Below are 7,500 nucleotides of genomic sequence, written 5' to 3'. Positions count from 1 at the left end.
CTCCTCTTGGCTTACGTCCGTCGTTTCAGAACGATCGCAGATTATGTGAGCATTTGGTTAGACGATTATGACCGGAACCCTATATGGATGCGATCGTTTAGACCGATTATCCGGGTACCTAGAACGCACGTAGAGTTTTGTGGTTGGGCGAAGTTTCGTGATGTGCACGGAACGAGGAGCCGGCCGCTGGCTTTGCGTTCGTGTGGTTGGGCGAAGTTTCGTGATGTTTACGAGATGAGGAGCCGGCCGCCTATGTCGGCGTTTGTGGTTGGGCGAAGTTCCTTGACGGAACGAGGAGCCGGCTGCTTATGCTGACGTTCGTGGTTGGGCGAAGTCTTGTGATATCCTCGAAACGAGGAGCCGGCCGCACGTGTGTGCAGCCTTCGTTGTAGGTCCATGTTTAGAGATGCTCACGAAATGAGGAGCCGGCCGCTTATGTCGGCGTTTGTGGTTGGGCGAAGTTCCTTGATGGAACGAGGAGCCGGCTGCTTATGCTGACGTTCGTAGTTGGGCGAAGTCTCGTGATGTGCTCGGAATAAGGATTCGAAGCGCTTGGATTGCCGCGTTCGTGGCTGGGCGAAGTTTCGTGTTTGGCACGGAACGAGGAGCCGGCTGCAGGTTTTAAAGATTCTCGCCCGAAATCGATCAGTCGTTACCGTTGTCTACGGACTTCGGTAGGACGATCTATTCCAGGGACGAAGACGTCGACGTTGTGCGACGCCCGTTACATTAGCGTTTTTATGCTCTTTCGGGATTGTCTGCGACGTTTGTCTCCGTCCGAATTTTTTACGATAATTGTCACTAGATTAGTACGCAAACTAGTTGAACCGAAGATTTTGCGCCGATCGACTGACGTATTGACCCTTCAGTGGGTCGTCTCAGTCATTGGAATGTCATTCTCGAGGAGGTTCGCAGTTGGCGTCTCGTATTTCGAGGGAAAGTCCATTGCGACTAGTACCGAGAAATCGAACATAAAAGATTACCCTGAACGGTGGATCACTTGGCTCGTGGGTCGATGAAGAACGCAGCTAATTGCGCGTCAACATGCGAACTGCAGGACACATGAACATCGACATTTCGAACGCACATTGCGGTCCTCGGACACTGTCCTCGGACCACTCCTGACTGAGGGTCGGTTCCATTACAAAGACTGCCCGGCCAGACGTTATGGCTTGACGAAGTGACGACGTAAAGGTCGTCTAACGTTGATCCTGTACCGAAGGTCATTTGGGCGAGTTGGACGGTTTGCCGCGTGACGATCAACGTTCTGTCGTTTCGACGCCTCGTGTGTTGGAATGATGAGGAGTTGTTTTCGTAACGCGCCGTCTTGAATTGCGAAAGCATATATTGTGGTGTCGTGGTATTGCTCGATCTGCGCCCATGACTGTAGACATGCGATCGTCGTGTCCGAGAAATCTGAACGACGTCCGATCGCTTTAATGTGCCAGTTGTCGCGCGTTGCGGATGAGCTTTCATGAGCGCACCCCCGAAACACCGAAGCACTTTGCTTGGATTCGCATGATCCGCCATACGGAGCAGGAGATAATAGACGCCTTTGAGTAGGCTAACTCCCTCGCGTAAGGTACGTGATTTTATGAGCCGCCAAAGGTTAGTTTCGGAACGTTTCGATGATTTGAACATACGACCTCAGGACAGGTGAGACTACCCGCTGAATTTAAGCATATTATTAAGCGGAGGAAAAGAAACTAACTAGGATTCCCTTAGTAGCGGCGAGCGAACAGGGATTAGCCCAGCACTGAATCCCGCGATCGTAACCGGTCGCCGGGAGATGTGGTGTTTGGAAGGATCCATTATCTGGCGAGTTCGCGGCGCGTTCAAGTCCATCTTGAATGGGGCCATCGCCCATAGAGGGTGCCAGGCCCGTAGCGACCGCTGCGGCTTGCTAGAGGATCTCTTCTTAGAGTCGGGTTGCTTGAGAGTGCAGCCCTAAGTGGGTGGTAAACTCCATCTAAGGCTAAATATAACCACGAGACCGATAGCGAACAAGTACCGTGAGGGAAAGTTGAAAAGAACTTTGAAGAGAGAGTTCAAGAGTACGTGAAACCGTTCAGGGGTAAACCTGAGAAACCCGAAAGGTCGAATGGGGAGATTCATTCGCGCCTGTTGTTGGGATTTACTGACTGTGGAAACGGCGACGTTCGCGTTGGCTGTTCCCTTCGGTTCATCTCCGGCTTCGGACGCGTGCACTTCTCCCCTAGTAGGTCGTCGCGATCCGTTGGGTGCTGTTCTACGGTCTCGAGTGTAGCCCGTGAGCTCGGATTTTCCGATGTTTACGGACACTGGGTTTCCGAACAGCTCGCTCGACGGTTTACTGATGGCGGGAGGCCGCGACTTAGTTCGCGTCCGGCCCGTGGCAAGTATGTGAATTGTGATGGCGATCGGACCTAGTGCCGATTCCGTCCGTTTGCGACTGTTCGCCGCGGTGTTCTTGGACAGACCTCTTGAAACGCCGATCAGCGACGCTATTGCTTTGGGTACTTTCAGGACCCGTCTTGAAACACGGACCAAGGAGTCTAGCGTGTGCGCGAGTCATTGGGAATCACTAAACCTAAAGGCGCAATGAAAGTAACGGTTCACTTTATGTGAACTAAGGGAAGATGGTCGGTCTCCATGACTGACCCGCATTCCCGGGGCGCCTCATTCTCATTGCGAGAGGAGGCGCACCAAGAGCGTACACGCTGGGACCCGAAAGATGGTGAACTATGCCTGGTCAGGACGAAGTCAGGGGAAACCCTGATGGAGGTCCGTAGCGATTCTGACGTGCAAATCGATCGTCGGAACTGGGTATAGGGGCGAAAGACTAATCGAACCATCTAGTAGCTGGTTCCCTCCGAAGTTTCCCTCAGGATAGCTGGCGCTCGTTGCATACGAGTCTCATCCGGTAAAGCGAATGATTAGAGGCATTGGGGTCGAAACGACCTCAACCTATTCTCAAACTTTAAATGGGTGAGATCTCCGGCTTGCTTGAATGTGAAGCCGCGAGATTTCGGATCAGAGTGCCAAGTGGGCCATTTTTGGTAAGCAGAACTGGCGCTGTGGGATGAACCAAACGCCGAGTTAAAGCGCCTAAATCGACGCTTATGGGATACCATGAAAGGCGTTGGTAACTTAAGACAGCAGGACGGTGGCCATGGAAGTCGGAATCCGCCAAGGAGTGTGTAACAACTCACCTGCCGAAGTTACTAGCCCTGAAAATGGATGGCGCTGAAGCGTCGTGCTTATACTCGGCCGTCAGTGGCATGTGCGGTCGCCCTTCGGGGCGGTCATGAAGCCCTGATGAGTAGGAGGGTCGCGGAGGTGAGCGCAGAAGGGCTGGCCGTGAGGCCGTCTGGAGCCGCCTTCGGTGCAGATCTTGGTGGTAGTAGCAAATACTCCAGCGAGGCCCTGGAGAGCTGAGGTGGAGAAGGGTTTCGTGTGAACAGCCGTTGCACACGAGTCAGTCGATCCTAAGCCCTAGGCGAAAGCCGATGTTGATGTGGCGTTGTTAATCGTGTTTATAAGTGGTGGCAGAAATGCTATGCATCTTGACGCGTGACGCACGCCCGTCGGGCGAAAGGGAATCCGGTTCCTATTCCGGAACCCGGCAGCGGAACCGAAATTAAACCGGGCCCTCGTAAGAGAGTTCGTCGGGGCAACCCAAAAGGACCCGGAGACGCCGTCGAGAGATCCGGGAAGAGTTTTCTTTTCTGCATAAGCGTTCGAGTTCCATGGAATCCTCTAGCAGGGAGATATGGTTTGGAACGCGAAGAGCACCGCATTTGCGGCGGTGTCCGGATCTTCTCCTCGGACCTTGAAAATCCGGGAGAGGGCCACGTGTAGGCGTCGCGCCGGCTCGTACCCATATCCGCAGCTGGTCTCCAAGGTAAAGAGCCTCTAGTCGATAGAATAATGTAGGTAAGGGAAGTCGGCAAATTAGATCCGTAACTTCGGGATAAGGATTGGCTCTGAGGATTGTGGCGTGTCGGGCTTGTTGGGGAAGTGGGTCACGGCTAACGTACCGGGCCTGGGCGAGGTGATGCGTTTCGCTTGCGTTACGTTTGATCCGAGCTCGGTCCCGCGTCTTGGCCTCCCGCGGAATCGTCAAGCTTCGAGACCCCGTGAGTGCTCGCAAGGGTGCTCTGGGTAATCTCTGCGGCCGTCATCTAACAATCAACTCAGAACTGGCACGGACTGGGAGAATCCGACTGTCTAATTAAAACAAAGCATTGCGATGGCCCCAGCGGGTGTTGACGCAATGTGATTTCTGCCCAGTGCTCTGAATGTCAACGTGAAGAAATTCAAAAAAGCGCGGGTAAACGGCGGGAGTAACTATGACTCTCTCTCCGACCGCCGTAGAGGGAAGACGTGTGGAGCATCGCTCCGGATGTCTTGTTAGTTTAAGGGTGGTTCGCGGGGGTTTTGGGTTGGGAAAAGTGACGTTGTGTATGTGTAAGAGTGCCCTGAGTCGATTAGTGGTTGAATTGTGAAAATCGGTCAAGAATTGTGGAAACTGTGAGCAAAATTGTATATTTTCCTACTGTTCGATTTCTTTTGAGGAATATCCCAAATTTCAACATCATCTAGCATTGCTATAAAGGCACTTCCTACAGCAGTTAAACCATCATAAAAATCTGCAATTTTTCATCTTGTAGTTCCCGTGGGAATCTTTCCACTCCAACAAATAGGGAATGAGTTGTGAACTAGAATCAAATAATTATTTTCTATTCAGTTTTGCATATCAATTATCCCCAATTTCAACATCCCCTAGCGTCGTCATTGGAGCATCTACAAAAGCAGAAATACCACCAAAAAAATCTGCTTTTTTCCATCACTAAGTTTTCGTAAGAATCTCTCAAATCCACCAAATATAAGCTGAATTATGCATTAATAAAAAGTTAACATTTTCAATGGAAAGATCAATTACCTCGACTTTTGTCAACGTAAAAACCGAGAGAACGTTGTTTATGGAAGTTTTTGCTAGATTTTTTCGGAATTCGCGATCTTTCCATAAACACGCGAATTATATACTGCCCCAGCCAAAAGTGTGTCCCTCCATATACACTGGCTCTAGATGAAAGTGGAACTTTGCAAAATCGGCTATAACAACCAGCCCGATGGGCCTATCTGGGAGATTCAAAGACGATTGGACAGCTGAGATCGTTTGACACATGCCCTGGCGTTCTGCGACGGCGCAATGGAGGAAAGACCAAATTGACGAATTTATGGACATGGCAGTTCTTGAATCAGATTAGGAGACAGTCCACAACATCAAAAGGACCAAAGTGAGCGATGTTCATCTATAATCCGGATGTGGAGGACCAAAAATAAAAAGTTAAGTATGCTCCCCAATTTTGTAGGATTTGTTAGGTGCGTTAGCAAACCCTTGGAAAATGTCACCTAACCCTCACATAATCTTTTTCATCTGCGCTTGCGCAGATGGAAACTCCGATATCTCAAGAACGGCTGGACCGATTCGAGCAAGATGGGGCTCATTGGAGAGCTGGGGCTCGGCTCTTCCCTTGGAGACCCATGCGCATGCGCTACGACGCTACAGGAGCTATTTTCCAAACGGCTCGTCGGATTTGCCCCTAATTGGAGGGAGGGCACTTGGCCAGACATATTGGCGACTAATATTTGGAGGAGGAGCCCTGCGGAACTTTAGATGTCCAGGAATGGTCCTTATAAGCAACATACATGCGGCACGACGACTGAGGGAGGTTATTCATCAAATCCTGTCTTGTTTCTTATATGCCCCTGAGTTGACAACTTCCCGTCGACGTTGCTTCCCTTCCCTGACGCCCGTGGCACACAATCCTACGGTTTATTTTTTTAACTTGTGAGAGAGACTGAAACGTTGTGGACGTGATTTTCTGTGTTCGTAAATTATAAAGACTTGATTTTTGTTTATTGCTGGTGTGAGAGTTTTAATTGCATCCCGCACAGCTGCGAACTCATTATGCACCCGTGTATATGTGGCAAAACCTATGTCACGGAAAGGGGTCTGAAGGATCATCAGAGGAAATACTGCCGAGGGCCACCCAATGTGGAGTGCCCTGACTCGCTGTGTCAGTACTGCGGCCTGAACTTTAAGAACTATATGGCCATGAGAAAACATCTCTCCATGGCCCATCCGCAGGAGTATAATCAGGAATTGTATGTAGAGGTGGAGTCCAGCAGTCGTCGTCTGTTTTGGACGGACGGTGAAATTGAGGAGATGGCAAGGCTGGAGGCTACCTATCAGGGAGACGGACTTCTGGACTATCTGGCATCCAGGATCGACAGACCTAAGGAGGGTATAAGGAAAAAGAGATACGGAATGCAATACAGAAACACTCTAGAACGTATCAAACGTGAGATGGAAAATGAAGTCATCATCACAAGGGAGGACTTACTGTCAGCTGGTCCCTCTAGACCGAACACCAGGTCTAGAGCTTACTCTAACCCTGTCGGTGCTAGGCCACTTTTTGCTCCAAGAGATCGGGCATTGTCGGAGCGTGCGGAGTCCGTTTCCCTTGCGCCATACGAAGACGATGCTGGGCCCCCGCTTGAGGTGGGAACTGAGCCCGAGGAATTCGTCTACGATCCGCCTGATATACGGCTGCCTGTTCCGGCCTTAGTTGTCGATGTGGTGGAGCCGGATGAGGCTTTGAGATCCCCCCTGAGTACACAGAACTTGTCCGAGAGCGGAGCTCCTGGACCGATTGAGCCCGTTCTGCGTGAGAGCGTCTCCGATGAGATTCCGCGGGAAGCGGAGGATCCGGTGTTGAGGCATCTCCTTGAAATGTGCGTCGCTTTTGAAGATGCTAGAATGATTGAAGTATGTCGGCTCGTATGCATGAAGATGGATGGCTGCAGGGAGGCTTTCGATGAATGGATGGGTGAGATTTGCCGCAAATACGGCAGACAATCGGGTGGTGGAGCTCTGAGGACTACTGAAACCTCAGCTCAAGAAGTTGGCAGAAGAAGGAGGAGAGCTTTACAGTTCAAACAAATGCAGCATAAGTTTAGAACAAACAGAAAGCAGTTGGCGAGGGAGGTTCTGGACGGCGAGCATTCCGGCTCGCAAGCGGACACCCCTAGGGGTGAGGATATATTGCATGAGTACAGGAGAATTTTTGAGACGAGACCACCAGTAGACAGCGCTCGAATAACCGATGCTAAAGTCGATCAATGTAAGATCTACAGTCCTATCGTCTCTGCTACCATCTTAGAGACGATCAAGGAATTCGGGAATACATCAGCTGGCCCGGACGGCATAGACTCTGCGCGTCTCAGAAGGATCCCGGTGCCCATCTTAGAGTTTTTATTCAACCTGATGCTGCTGTCTGGTTATGTCCCGAAGATGCTGCGCACCAGCAGAACGGTCTTGATCCCAAAGGGCGATCAAGACCGGAAGAACGTTAATAACTGGCGCCCGATTGCTGTTACATCTATTCTCCTGAGGACTATCAATAAAATAATGGCGAAGAGACTATCTGGGGCGGTTGGCTTGGATGAGTG

The 7,500-nt window shown here is 50.8% G+C and overlaps 1 non-coding gene across 1 annotated transcript; it reads left to right on the top strand.

Annotated features, from left to right (window-relative positions):
• Nucleotides 1–980: 980 nt before the first annotated feature.
• Nucleotides 981–1,135, top strand: LOC123687113. Its single transcript, XR_006748856.1, has one exon. It is a non-coding gene; the product is annotated as a 5.8S ribosomal RNA (ribosomal RNA).
• Nucleotides 1,136–7,500: the final 6,365 nt, after the last annotated feature.

This window comes from Harmonia axyridis, chromosome X (genome assembly GCF_914767665.1).
Source record: "Harmonia axyridis chromosome X, icHarAxyr1.1, whole genome shotgun sequence".
Classification (NCBI taxonomy): domain Eukaryota; kingdom Metazoa; phylum Arthropoda; class Insecta; order Coleoptera; family Coccinellidae; genus Harmonia; species Harmonia axyridis.
This window is presented reverse-complemented; position numbering and strand designations above follow the sequence as displayed.